Source organism: Schistocerca americana, chromosome 6, assembly GCF_021461395.2.
Source record: "Schistocerca americana isolate TAMUIC-IGC-003095 chromosome 6, iqSchAmer2.1, whole genome shotgun sequence".
In the NCBI taxonomy this organism is placed as follows: Eukaryota; Metazoa; Arthropoda; class Insecta; order Orthoptera; family Acrididae; genus Schistocerca; species Schistocerca americana.
Window position 1 is genome coordinate 365,929,030 of NC_060124.1, and position 15,305 is coordinate 365,944,334.

The 15,305-nt window shown below is 37.3% G+C and overlaps 1 protein-coding gene across 5 annotated transcripts in view; it reads left to right on the forward strand.

The window, feature by feature from the left end:
* The first annotated feature begins 522 nt into the window (after positions 1–522).
* The window catches only part of LOC124619536 (probable ATP-dependent RNA helicase spindle-E), a 265,425-nt gene continuing 250,642 nt past the window's right edge, over positions 523–15,305 (forward strand). For 2 of the 5 annotated variants that reach the window (XM_047145997.1, XM_047146002.1), the window contains exon 1: positions 524–651. The gene's annotated coding sequence lies outside the window, so the exon portion shown is untranslated. Of the gene's footprint in view, positions 699–15,305 lie in introns of all 5 variants that reach the window. The other 3 variants (XM_047146000.1, XM_047146001.1, XM_047145999.1) reach the window with 3 other exon arrangements.

Below are 15,305 nucleotides of genomic sequence, written 5' to 3' on the forward strand. Positions count from 1 at the left end.
AGTTCACACATGCAACTACAAAGCAACTGCAGATCGCCATTAGCAGTGGCGATACTTTTGTTGCCTGTGTGAACCCGGCTTTATTCAGTCTACAATCACATACAGAAGTTAAACCGTCGATCGCGCTAATTCAAACCGGTACCGACAGTTGTAACATTTACAAACCAAAAGCTCCACTGAGAAATACAGCATGCTATTTGAGACCACCATGAAATGAACGTAATTTCAGCCTATAATTTATGGTATTTTTTTATCCGTCTATTACAACAGAACACAGCTACGGGGATCACCTTGCTAGTATTTTATAAAATCGTCTCATAGGTTTTTAATAATAAATAAACTGAGATACGGTAAATGCTTCTGGATTGTCCTGAAATCTGTTCTGAAATAACTTAGTAATTAATTATTAGAAATGCTCCTGAAAGATGATTCTTATGAATGTTTTTGAAGAAATTAATTGAATTTTTTGACACAATGTGTTGCAAAGGGGATATGATGTTTATTGGTAAGATCTTTGCTGTAGTTGTGATCGCTTTGTTATTGTTGATAGTGGTGGTGCGATTTAACTGAGGTAGCTGGTGATGTAGCTGAACTTCAACGAAATGTGATTGTCATGTTGGTTTTTTTCTTTTAGCTAGCTTTTAACAGTAGGTATGTCGTTACTGTTGCCGTGGATGCTATTAATGTACCGTAAATGTGTAAGTTTCAGAACCACATGTTGTGGGATGTTTATGTTGCAGACATGACTGCATCTTTTTGTGCCTGTAAATAAAAAAATAGAGGCTTCTGCAAGAGCTTTAATGCCGTCGCTGTTTGCGAAAATTATACTTATTTGAAGGCAACCTTGATTCATTTTCTGTAATTTTTATTGACTGTTTAGCTTTTTTATAATTTTTACATTACCGGTAATGGCAATGTGCACTAGATTAAATTTTACGTTAAAGAGGCCCAATGTTGAAACTTTCTGAAGTGCAGTATAATTAAAGAACGCGTATTCGAACATCTTAACTTACCCGGTTTCCTGGCCTTTGCCGTGTGGGTGCGCTTATGACTACTATACAGTTGTACGCTTTTTTATCCTCCAGGTCTCTGAGGTGTCGTTCCCATTTTCAGAGAAATCTTGTAAGTGAGCGAATCCTAAAACTTTTAGACGAAGAATCAACTGGTCAGTGTCAGGCCGACAGTGCTGAAGGCGAAGCAATTTGCTGATGATGAAAGTTGACATGGGAGCTATTTTCACCCTACGTCCGGGTTTAGGCGATTCGCCCTATCTTTGCAATAGTTCGGCTAAAAACTATATATAAAAAAGAAATAATTTTTATACTGCTCACCGCACCACAGCACTGGGTTCTTGAAGTCTATATATCTGGAACACTTCCTACATGTACCTGTAATTGTCACAAATAAGAGATACTACTGCCTTGTGACTGTGTGTAAATATAAATACCGTACACATTTTTTTTGCAGTTAAACGAACGAGAAATGATTGATATGACCGATACTGTGCAGATTACATCTACCTTATGGAATTAGTAACGACAATGTATTAATTATCAAATTTTTATTGTACAAAATACCCATATTTATTGACTGATGGAGAGATGTCAAATAATGAATTTGACTCAGAAAGTGACGTAATATTTAGGACAATTAAATAGAATGAGTTAAATCTCTAGGAAAGGTTCAGATATATATTCCGCCTTATGTGTGTGTGGAAGGGTCTTCAGACAGCAATTTCAGAATATATAATAGTAAAATACACACGTAGAAACCAGATTTAAACTGCAACAAACTTCCAGAGGGAGGTATAGTCTGTGACCATAATTTATAAATCCTCGTTAACTCCACAGGTAATTCTTGTGAATATTAATAATATTAATTGTAGTATTGATGCACATTTATAATGTCATGACTGGTTTCTTTCAAAAGAACATCATTAGAAACCATGGCCGAAATGTGGCATTATGACTTAAAAAAGTGTAGTTATCTGACATAATGTGAAAGGAAAATTGTGGAAAATGATCATCATATAAACACTCCATTGATTACCTGGCAGAAACATGGGAAGCAGTGAGTGCAAGCAATGTGGCATGCTGTACACACTATGGGTCCCCAGGCATGGAATTGACTTTTTGAAATCACCTATACAGTGGTGTTGGTTAGGGTGCCAGGTATCACCCACTGCCACCATTCACCCTACTGTGCTTTCGCTTGCGAGTAATGAAATATTACGGAATTTGTATGATGCAATAGAACCTACAGAAGTACAGTACTCATGTGCAGAAGGTTGTGGGTTTGAACCTCATCACATGCTTTAGTTTCTTTATTTTAAAATCTTTATTTAAATTATTCCACCAATTGGTTCAGCTGAATTCTTTGTCTCCGGCTGAGTCCTTCGTTACATCATTTTAATCATCGTATAAACTTTTTCGTTTTCTCAAATTTTTTCTTTGCATTATTTTTTTATTTGGATTTCTTGTTCGTGTGAGTTTAATTAATTATTTCTATGTATTAACTCTGTGCTTTGATTTATTTTCTTTTATCATCTTATATTTTTGTCCATGTTGTTGCATACATTATATTTGTTTCTTACTTTGCCTAAATTTTGTTGTACATATAACCCTCTTCTATTGTTTGAATCTTAATCTGTGTCATTTTGTCCATAGTGCAACAAGAATCTGTTTTTCACGTTTGTGTAATGTTTACCATCCAAAAAAGTAAATCTTACACTGAAAAATAAATTTTTAAATCCATTGCAGAGAGAATAAAAATAGACTATTTTGATTTTTAACCAATAGATTGGCATTTTCAGAGGGTTAACTATGATAAACAAAAATAATTAAAATCACATGCACAGAGATTCCATGTGGAGAACGACAATTAAGAGAGAAAAAGTGAGAGAAGTGGAAGAAGTTGATAAAGTGATCAAAATGACATGATCGAAGTCATTTTGCTCAAGATTTTAAAATAAACTTTTAAAGCACATTACAGAGCTCAAGAGCATTCACACAGGACTCAGAAAAAAAATTGTTGATTACTCATGAATAAGGGACCACTAGAGTGAATGGCTGCACGGAGTTGTACTTGGGACCCCAACCCACACCACCATATAGGTATTTCCAAATAATTGTCCCCCCCTCCCCCCACCTCCTTGAGACCTCTTTTTTTTGTCAGAGTCCTTTGTGATTATGGAAGACAGAAACCATCTACAAGAAAATTTTTATAGAAACCCCCTGAGAAAAGAGAAGCAGCTGTATGAACATAAAGCATCAGCAATGAACCAAACAAATGTTGGCTTGGTTCCTCCTTTCATGTTGTATGAACGGCTGTGTCAAGAGGGTCAGTGAGGAGTTAGAGAAGCTGCTTCGGGCAGCCACTTTGTCAGGTACGGGTTTTTCCCGTTGGTGCTACTGCTAGGTGGGACCTCACAAGACGTAGCCTGCATCTAAATGTGAAAGGAAAAGGCAAATTGGCCGGGATGATAGCAAATTCTTTAAGGTGTGGGGTAGGGGTTGGGCACTGAAACTCATAAACTCATGGGAGTACCTCTTTTTTGAAGTTCAGTGTCCAGTGATTCAGTATTAAATGAAATTAAGCATAATGGTAACGTCAGACGGGCAGGTACGAGAGATGTTAAAATATCACAAGATTCTGATAAAAATACAGTGAAAAATAATGCCAGTATATTACATAAGAATATCAGAGGATTAAAAAACAAAGTAGATGAACTTCTTGTTTGTTTAGATGATTTAGAAACTGAGGATGGAATAGGTATTCTATGCCTGTCTGAACATCATATAGTCACGGATATGAAAAAAGGTAAAGGTAGATTGATGTAAACAATCAGTACATGCAAGTAGAGACATTATGGAAGGAGAAAGAGTTACCGTGTATGTTAAAATTCGTAATAGTGTGAAAAATTTAGAAACTAAAAAAATTTATTTAGGACGACATATAGAAGCATGTGACTGTGAGCTTAAACTAAATAATGGTACTTTTATAAGCTGTGTATAGGTCCCCATTGGGAAATTATTAGCTATTTCTGAAAAATTTTGGTTCTTTGTTGTGCTATCTGTCAGACAGCAAATTATTGTTTGTGAGGGTTTCAGTGTAGATTTTCTGAAAGAGTGTGATAGAAAGAATGACCTTGAAGTATTGCTCGGTTCTCTCAATTTGACATCAGTAATTGATTTTCCTATTCGGATAGTACAGCAAAGCAGCACAATGGTGTATAACTTTTTTATAGATCAAGGTAAATTTGTCAGGTAAATGTTTTTCCTGTTAAGAATGGTCCTTCTGATCAGTATATGACACAGCTCTATACAGTAATGCAAAACAGTCCTCCAAAATAGCGTGTTCAGTTAACAGTTAACAACACCAAATTTTAGGGAAAGCTTGCAACGGTTAGACTGGGATGAAGTGTACAGGGAATCTGATGCTAATTTAAAATTTAACCTATTTCATAATGCCTTTGCAAGTATATGTGAAAATAGTTTCCCTAAGAAACAGTGAAACATAATTGTAAGGAACCATCCAAAAAGCTGTGGCCTCTAAAGGGATGAAAACACCTGAAACAGAAAAAGGAAGTTTATCTTATAGCTGAAGAAGCAATGATCCAGAAACAGTCAGACATTATGAAAACTCTGCACAGTATTAGGAAAAGTTATTAAAAAGTCTAGAAGTGTGCACATAATGTCTGAGATTAGTACCTCTGATAATAAAACTGAAACAATTTGGAAGATTGTTAAATGGGAAACAGGGCAACCGAGAGCACAAGAAGACTGTATTTCTATCAAACTGGATGAAAAATTTGTTTACAAAATGCCAGAAGTTGAAAATATTTTTAGTAATCCTTTATAAGTGTCGTAGAGAAAATATGAACCACCTGTTCATTAGCAAACACAAAGCTGTATGTGGAAGAGGCAATAACGCCTATGCAATGAGATAAAATTGAAATTCAACCCACCTCTCTCCACCTACTGAAATTAGGAAAATAATAAACTCCTTCAAAAGGAAAAGCTCACATAGAATTGATGGAATTTCCAAAAGAGAACTAAAAGCTTCTTCCCAACAGATAAGTGTGAGTTGATGGTTAGAGGTAGTCTGCAAAAACCAGTTGTTGGACACTGATGCATAGTTTATATGGATAGTGTTAACCCCCAAAGCATTAGCTAAGGCCTGAAGATGGTGCACTGAAGCACCAAAACTGGTAGCCATTCAATAAATGACATCATAAGGACGGTTGTAGCTGTTTCATTTTCTTACGTAGATAAACAGGATTCTCAGCCACATATGTAGTAGCTTACTGAAACAGCATTTTTCTGGATAGTCTGAAATGTGCTCTTGTTAAACCATTGCATACAAAGGGGGATAGGTCTGATGCTAACAACTGCGCCCCAACAACACTTCTGACAGCATTATTCAAAATTCTTGAAAAATTAATGTGTTCAAGAGCAGCTTCACATATTTCTAAAAATGAAGTCCTCTCAAAATGTCAGTTTGGTTTTCAGAAATGCTTTTGACAGAAAATGCTGTATATGCTTTAAATGATCGAATATTAAATGCTCTGAATAACTGAATACCACCAACTTGGCTTGTGACTGTGTAAATCATGAAATTCCTCTATATAAGCTTAAGTGTTGAGGTATGAGTGGGACAGTGCACAAATGGTTTAATTCGAATTTAACTGGAAGAATGCAGAAGGTTGAAATTATCATTACAGATAGTCTGCAAAAATCAGCAGAGTCATCTAACTGGGGAAGTATCAAGAACGGGGTCCCACTGGGTTCAGTCTTGGCTCCTTATTGTTCTTAATATATATTAATAACTTGCCACTCTGTATTCATGAAGGTGCAAAGCTAGTTCTTTTTGCTGATTATACAAGTATGGTAATCACACCCAACAAACAAGAATTAACTGAGGAAATGGTAAATAATGTGTTTTAGTAAATTATTGACTAGTTCTCAGCAAATGGACTCTCACTAAATTTTGAGAAAACACAGTACATACAGTTCTCCACAGTAAATGCCATAACACCACTGATAAATATAAACTTTGAACAAGTCTGTTGCTAAGGCAGGATATTCAAAATTTCCAGGTGTTTGCATTGATGAGAAATTGAATTGGAAGAAACACATTGATGATCTGTTGAAACGTTTGAGTTCAGCTACTTATACTATTAGAATCATTGCAAATTTTGGTGATAAACATATGAGTAAATTAGGCTACTATGCCTGTTTTCATTCACTGCTTTCATATGATGTCATATTTTGGGGTAATTCATCATTAAGAAAATAAATTGTTCATTGTGCAAAAGCTGTAATCAGAATAATAGTTCGAGCCCACCCAAGATCACCTTGCAGGCATTTATTTAAGGAACTAGTGATATTCATGGTACCTTCACAATACATATATTCACTTTTGAAATTTGTTGCTAGAAACCAATCCCGGTTCAAAAATCTACAGCACCAGAAGAAAGAATGATCTTCACTTTTCTGGGTTAAATCTGACTTTGGCGCAGAAAGGGGTGAATTATACTGCCACAACAGTCTTTGGTCACATTACAAGTCTGACAGATACCCAACCATCATTTACAAACAAACTAAAAGAATTTCTGAGTGAGAACTACTACTACTCAGATGAATTTTTTAGATTACATAGTAATTGTAAAAAGTAGTAGTAGCAGTAATAATAATAATTTGCATTATATAGTGTAAAGAAACCTTACCTTAAACTGACACATTCCACATCATTATGAAGTGTTGTATTCATGATCCATGGAACACACTTTAATGTAATGTAGAGCTCAAGCAAAGAAGAGGAGGCTAAATACAGGTTCTTGAAACTTAGGAAGTAGGGCTTTGTGGAATAATTGGTATCTATCTTCAAATGTCTGCCAATTCAGATTTTTCAGCATTTCTGTGATGCTCTCCCATGAGTCAAACCAGCCATGCTACCATTTTGCCACTCTTATTTATATATATATATATATATGTTAGTCCTATTTGTTATGAAAATCACATGCTTTTCTAAGATGGGACACAAGACTGATTTATAGGCAATCTAGTCATAAGATATTACTCCTCATCATTTTGTGAGCATACAGGTTTTCATTTCTGAACATTTAAGGCTAATTTGAATCATAATATCCAACTGGATTGTACAGCTTTTTTCAGACAGTACTACCTTTAGGTAACTGTATCATTTACCAACAGTCTGAGGTTAGTACTAATACTGTCTGATTTGTTATTAGTATACAATATGAACAAGGGTCCCAACACACTGCTCTGGGACACACATGAAGTTACTTTTATTTCGGCTCCCCATTCAAGATACCTTGCTGTATCCTCCCGACCAAGGGATCTTCAATCCAGTCACAAATTTTGTTTGATACCCCTGTGTAATTGTACTTTTGTTAATAAACGTCTGTGTCGAACCGAGTCAGATGCCGTTCAGAAATCAAGAAATACTGCAGTACTGTGCCTTTATCTGTGGCTTTCAGGGTGTCGTGTGAGAAAAGTGCATTTTGGGTTTTGCATTATTTGTGTGTCCGGAATCTGTGCTAGTTTGCATGCAGAAGGTCATTCTGTTCAAGATACCTTATTGCGTTGAGCCTAGAATGATTTCTAGGATTCTCTGGATGTCATTGACATTGGATGGTAGTTCTAAAGATCTCTTCTGATACTCTTATTGTAGATATGTGTAACGTGTGCATTCTTCTAATCACAAGTCATAGTTTCTTGTTTGTAATGAGGGATAATTCAGCTGCAAATTCTCTTTAGAAGCTGACAGGGATTCCATTGGTCACTGGTTAATTTTATTTGTTTCTTAAGGCCACTGACGCTAACACCTGTGTCACCCATCTTTGTAGTGGTGTGAAAGTTAATATGCGGCCTTACTTCTGTATTTTCTGTTGTAAAAGGTAGGTTTGCAAACTGAGTTCAGCATTGTTGTTTGTTACCCTCAATTTCAATTCTTGTCTTTCATGAGTGTCTGAACACTAACTGTGGTGCCACTGACTGCCCCCACACAAATGACCAGTATTGCTTTGGCATTTGTGAGAAGTCTTTCGATAAGATTCTGCTTTGGTAGTCATTAAAGTTCAGGGAGAAGAAATAAAAAGTTTGCAGGTTGCTGATAACATTTTAATTCTGTCATATACAGCAAACGACTTGGAAGAGCAACTGATCAGAATGTCTTGAGTGTCATGAAAGGAAGATTTAAAATTACCACTAAAAATGTAAAGAGAGGGTAATGGAATATCTAGGTGAAATAAATCAGGTGATGAGGGAATTAGACTAGGAAATGATACACCATGAGTAGTTGATGAGTTTAGTTATCTGGGCAGAAAAATGACTGATGATGTACGAAGTAGAGGGGTTATAAAATGCGATTGGCAATTATAAGAAAAATATTGCTGAAAAAGCTGTATATTTTAATACTGAATATAAATTTAAGTGTTAGGAGATCTTTTCTGAAGCTATTGGTCTGGTTTGTGGCCTCATGTGGATGTACATCTTACTTGATAAAGAGCAAAGGTAAGAAAGAATTTTTTTTTGGTCATCAGTCTACTGACTGGTTTGATGCGGCCCGCCACGAATTCCTTTCCTGTGCTAACCTCTTCATCTCAGAGTAGCACTTGTAACCTATGTCCTCAATTATTTGCTTGACGTATTCCAATCTCTGTCTTCCTGTACAGTTTTTGCCCTCTACAGCTCCCTCTAGTACCACGGAAGTCATTCCCTCATGTCTTAGCAGATGTCCTATCATCCTGTCCCTTCTCCTTATCAGTGTTTCCCACATATTCCTTTCCTCTCCGATTCTGCGTAGAACCTCCTCATTCCTTACCTTATCAGTCACCTAATTTTCAACATTCGTCTATAGCACTACATCTCAAATGCTTCGATTCTCTTCTGTTCCGGTTTTCCCACAGTCCATGTTTCACTACCATACAATGCTGTACTCCAGACGTACATCCTCAGAAATTTCTTCCTCAAATTAAGGCCGGTATTTGATATTAGTAGACTTCTCTTGGCCAGAAATGCCTTTTTTGCCATAGCGAATCTGCTTTTGATGTCCTTCTTGCTCCGTCCATCATTGGTTATTTTACTGCCTAGGTAGCAGAATTCCTTAACTTCATTGACTTTGTGACCATCAATCCTGATGTTAAGTTTCTCGCTGTTCTCATTTCTACTACTTCTCATTACCTTCGTCTTTCTCCGATTTACTCTCAAACCATACTGTGTACTCATTAGACTGTTCATTCCGTTCAGCAGATCATTTAATTCTTCTTCACTTTCACTCAGGATAGCAATGTCATCAGTGATTCGTATCATTGATATCCTTTCACCTTGTATTTTAATTCCACTCCTGAACATTTCTTTTATTTACATCATTGCTTCCTCGATGTACAGATTGAAGAGTAGGGGCGAAAGGCTACAGCCTTGTCTTACACCCTTCTTAATACGAGCACTTCGTTCTTGATCGTCCACTATGATTATTCCCTCTTGGTTATTGTACATATTGTATATGACCTGTCTCTCCCTATAGCTTACCCCTACTTTTTTCAGAATTTCGAACAGCTTGAACCATTTTATATTGTCGAACGCTTTTTCCAAGCCGACAAATCCTATGAAAGTGTCTTGATTTTTCTTTAGCCTTGCTTCCATTATTAGCCGTAACGTCAGAATTGCCTCTCTCGTCCCTTTACTTTTCCTAAAGCCAAACTGATCGTCACCTAGCGCATTCTCAATTTTCTTTTCCATTCTTCTGTATATTATTCTTGTAAGCAGCTTCGATGCATGAGCTATTAAGCTGATTGTGCGATAATCCTCGCACTTGTCAGCCCTTGCTGTCTTCGGAATTGTGTGGATGATGCTTTTCCGAAAGTCAGATGGTATGTCGCCAGACTCATATATTCTACACACCAACGTGAATAGTCGTTATGTTGCCACTTCCCCCAATGATTTTAGAAATTCTGATGGAATGTTATCTATCCCTTCTGCCTTATTTGACCGAAGTCGTCCAAAGCTCTTTTAAATTCCTATTCTAATACTGGATCCCCTGTCTCTTCTAAATCGACTCCTGTTTCTTCTTCGATCACATCAGACAAATCTTCACCCTCATAGAGGATTTCAATGTATTCTTTCCACCTATCCGCTCTCTCCTCTACATTTAACAGTGGAATTCCCGTTGCACTCTTAATGTTACCACCGTTGCTTTTAATGTCACCAAAGGTTGTTTTGACTTTCCTGTATGCTGAGTCTGTCCTTCCGACAATCATATCTTTTTTGATGTCTTCACATTTTTCCTGCAGCCATTTCGTCTTAGCTTCCCTGCACTTCCTATTTATTTCATTCCTCAGTGACTTGTATTTCTGTATTCGTGATTTTCCCGGAACATGTTTGTACTTCCTCCTTTCATCAATCAACTGAAGTATTTCTTCTGTTACCCATGGTTTCTTCGCAGCTACCTTCTTTGTACCTATGTTTTCCTTCCCAATAGAAATATTTGAAATGCTGTGATCCAGGAGAATGATGAAGATTAGATGGGTAGATTGCAAACTAGAGAACAGTTACAGAATTCAGTTGGAGAAAAGAGATTTATGTCACAACTTAGTAAAAGAAAGGATAGGATGACAGGACATTTCATGAGGGATCAAGAAATATTTGATTTGTTAAGGCAGTGGACTGAGGCTTAAATACAGTAAGCAGGCTCTAATGAAGGTGCAGGGTTGCCACATATTCTGGAAATCACCGAATTTCAAACACGTCAGAGAAATCAGGGACATTTGAAAAAAACACTAGAAAAATCTTGCTTTTGTCTCAATAGATGAAATGGTTTTCATACTGAGGTGTTATGCATTGCCACTGGCTGGGTGCAGCTAATAAGTGCACTGCTTTCCTACTTGCTCATTCCTACTGCTTCTCCCCTTCTCCTACAACTCCCCTCAGCTTGCAGTCAGTGCTGCCACCACTTCCAGCTGCTAGTCAAGGAGCTGCCGATGATAGGCAGGGAGTTATGAGAAGTGGTTTGCTTGGATCTGATTCTCAGAGACTGTAGATGCAGCGGCCAGAGACGGCAGTCATGTTTGCATGTGTTGTATCAGAGTGATTGTGTGAATGTGTGTGATCTCGTTTTCTGACAAAAGTTATGGCTGAAAGTTTAGTTGTGAGAGTGTGATTGTCTTTTCTACATGGCTGTCTGTGGCTCAGAAGTATTTGAACAAGTTATCTGTTGCATGGATTGATCATCATGGTCTCCTTTCATCGACATGCTGTCCGTGGCTCGTGAATAGCTGGCCACACGAGTGGTGCTCCTCAGCAGGCCAGAGGCCATGTGCAATGGATTTCAGGAATTGTGACTGTCTCACCGCAAGTACACTGTACAGTGTGATGCTTTATAGACATTATTGCACAATAAGTGTAAAATGATAGATGTAACACAATGGCTAATAACCGATAATAACAAACATTGTAGAACCAACATTTTATTCGCAGTCACCTACAGTGTTAGTTTACATAATTCTTCCCCGCTAAGCTTATTTCTGAAATCAGTGAAGGTATTCTAAACCTGTCTTGCGATTCCAAGGAAATACATATTTTTGTCACCATATGTGTTTCATTTTATTAAAATGAAATAACATCAGTGGTCTTAATGAAACACATAAACCATTTGGCTTGCTTTATCCATTTAAATCATTACAAAAGATGTTGATGTTAGTACTTACGATTGTTGCTCACATCAGGAAAAGCCGTATGCTTGAAAGTTGTTTTTTTTTCCCCTTCCTTTCTTTTGCACTATTGTTTCTTGTACTGTAGCTGCAAAGACAGATTGTCAACTTACGTCTTAACTTACCCTTGAGATCTCAAAATTTGTCAGGGAAAAATGCCAAACCTAGTCTGGAAATCAGGGAATTTCACTTGGGGAAACTTGTGGCAATCCTGAGGTAGGATGCAGTCATTAGATGCTTCACACATTTTTGTCTTGACATCTAAATGAGTTCATTCAGCATTTTTCTATCTGTAGCCCTGTGCTTTGTCTTACAGCTGGATGCAAGATGTGCATATCCGATTTCAAGAAGATTGTAATAATACCAGTACCAAAGAAGGCAAGTTCTAATAGGTCTATTATCAAAACCTCTGTTTGAAAAGTCTTGTTTGCAAAATACTAACAGGAATTTTCAGTATAATAATGAAACAGTTGATAGAACATGGCCTGTTGGGGATTATCTGTCTGGGTTTCGGAGTGTATTTACTTGCAAGGCAAAACTAACTGTACATCTTACCTTGGAAAATGTGATGAAGAAAACCAAACCCATCTCTACAACATTTATAGATTTAGGAAATGCTTTGCTTAGTGTTGATGGAAAATGTTCTTTAATTAGCTGAAATCATCATGGATAAATTTCAGAAAATGAATGTTATCTGCAACTTACACAGATACTAGAGTATGGCTGTATTAGTTGAAGATGATGAATGGGAAACAGTAGTTGAGAAGGAAAAGGAGATATTTGGGAGAAAAGGTGTTTTCACACGTAAAACATGCATATATAATATTAATACTGAAACTAATCCACAAAAAGAAGTATGAAATTTATAATGCAGTTCTGTGGAAACTACAGAGTCCAAGTGTACTATTCCTACACAATGTTGAAAGCTTAAGTGTTCAAGCGTTTGAAATTGTACAGAAGAAAAATTCCTGTGCATGTGTTTGCCTTTCTGATGATCACTGTGACTGAAATTCATTTGTGACGGACTTGCTTGCCTATCCAACAATGCTTACATGAATAACAGTACACCTGTATTAGTACATACACGTTATATGCAAAGATTACATTGAAAAACATCAACTTCTATTTTAATTATATATCAGTTCTTTTTTATTTCTCTCTTTCTTATTATCTTTAAATTCTTTTTTTCATGATTACGTCAGCCTACACTTCTTTCTATTCATCGTCCTGTCACAGTCACCATTTGACTACATTGTTGCTTTTGTAAACCCCCATCCCCAGTCCTGTAAAGGCCGTGCTACTACTACTGTGGAGGCTGAGTTGCTGCTGTCATTACGATACGCTGAGTTTGAGATTTCGTGGAATGGCTTCTAGTGCAGTATACCACTAAGACAATTTCTCCCTGCCACTATTACACAGCTATGCCCCAGGGTCAGGTAACAGGATAGGAGAACGAAGGTTCTGCAATACACCACCAACAAATTAGTAACAAAGTCACACAGATGAGTTTAAGAGGTTTTTTGTGACTTGTTGAATAATTAAGTCTACAACAATGCATGTAATACAACACAAAAAAATGCCCTCAATGTCTGCGTGCAAATAATTGTTGGTAAACTTCACAGTATATAGTAAATGCAATTTACAACAACTGTCTGTTCATTTCTAAGAATTCATTAAATGATGTTCCCTGTCTTAAGTCAGCTCTGGACGATGATTTATAACCAAGTGGGTGAGGGCTGTTCTTATATGTTCCGAGTAGGCTTCTGTCCATTGTTGTCTGGGCATTTGTGGATTGTACTTGGCTGGCAGTTGGCTGAGCCGAGGTCGATATCTTCGTCCTCAGCACTGCCCGTAGCGCTGGTGGAGCTCTGAAAGTATCGAGTCTCTGTGGCACCGGGACGAGCTAGTGTTTTTGTGCCTGTTGTGCTTTTGCCCTGGCTGTGTCTTGTTCGGATGACACAGCAGTGGAATGTCCTTAATTCACTAGAAAATAAATTACAGGCTACTGGTCTATTCTGTGATCTGTAAAAGGCATTTAACTGCATGAATCACAGCATCTTGTCGAGTAAATTATATGCTGGGGGAACTATTATGAACTTGTTTGATTCATATTTAGGTAACAGAAAATGCATGTCTTCCGTTTTAAATATTGTTTCATTCCCCTGCAGGCTATTGCCTCTAACTGAACAAGCAAGGAGGTCATGTGTCAATGAAAGTTTGATGGATGCTAAAAGCAGTGATCCAGTTGTGGTTTTACTACTCTGCTTACACAGCCAGGATAAAATCACATTTGCATACCTCTGTGTAGTACATTGCCCCCGCAAATATGATGTTTAGTCTTTTATGAAAACTTACCTTTCTTTTATGGCACTTGCAGGTTCCCTATATCAGTGTGACATATTTTGATGAAGACCTGATGAAGATTTGAATTAGGATGTACCCTTTTATTTTAGGTGCCAATGAGAAGCATGGTATGAGTTTTAAAATTTGGTTTTGAAGCAGATATGGAAAAAGACAAGCCGACATAAAAAATGAAATGAGAAGAATGACTGATGATGTAGGCTTGCAAGATGAAATTTATGAAATTTCAAAGAAGCAGGACAGGACTAACTAGAATGGATAGAGTTGAAAATAAGACAGTGAGAGAAATAATGAAAGAGGAACATACGCAAGAGACAATAGAAAGACAAGATTAAGATGGTATGGGCATGCTGAAAGGATGGGAGTTGGCAAGGTACCAAGACAGGCTTTCAAATGACAGTAGTAGGCAAGAGACCTAGTCGAAGACGGGACAGATGGATTGTTGGAGTGAAGGAATGTTTGAAGAAGTGAAGAGAAAAGTCAGGGATTGAGTGGGAACACAAAAGCACTGTGAGGGCAGGAGAGATAGAGAGGCTTATGTTTCAAGCAGAGGCAGCCAGTTGATGACTGATCAATGAAAAGGGGTAAAACCAGTGCCATCATTCTGATATTTGGTATTGTGTTTACTTCCATAACATCTTGAGGTGTAAAGTAAGACTGCACAGAAATCAATGTGCAGTTTTAATGTTCTAGCAGTTGCTCACGTGTCATTTGCAAGTATGAGAAATTCCTGAGGGGCTAAGTGAAGTGATGCAGTTATTAGCCCAATGAACTTGCATCCAGGAGGAACATGGTTCAAATTTATACCTAACCATCCTGATTTAGTTTATTGTGGTTACCTTAAATCACTTCAGGTGAATGCTAGCAAGCATCCATAAACAAGGCCACAGCTGACATAATTTCCTATCCCTTGTGAGTTTTTGCTCTGTGTTTGATGATCTTGTTTCTGATGGAATACTAAGTTAATCTTCCTTCCTTCTTCTTTTCATTTTGTAATGGTCTTCTTGTCCTTCCCTGTAAATGTGCATAATATTCTCTGGGAATCTTTGTGCAAAGAAAATGCAGTGGAACTAGCATTGTTAGTTGCAGAGTTTTTCTTTGAATCTTAAGAAACCTGCTATGGATGATGATGATGATGATGATGATGATGATGATGATGATCATGTTTGGATTGTGGGGCACTCAACTGCGTGGTTATCAGCGCCCTTACAAA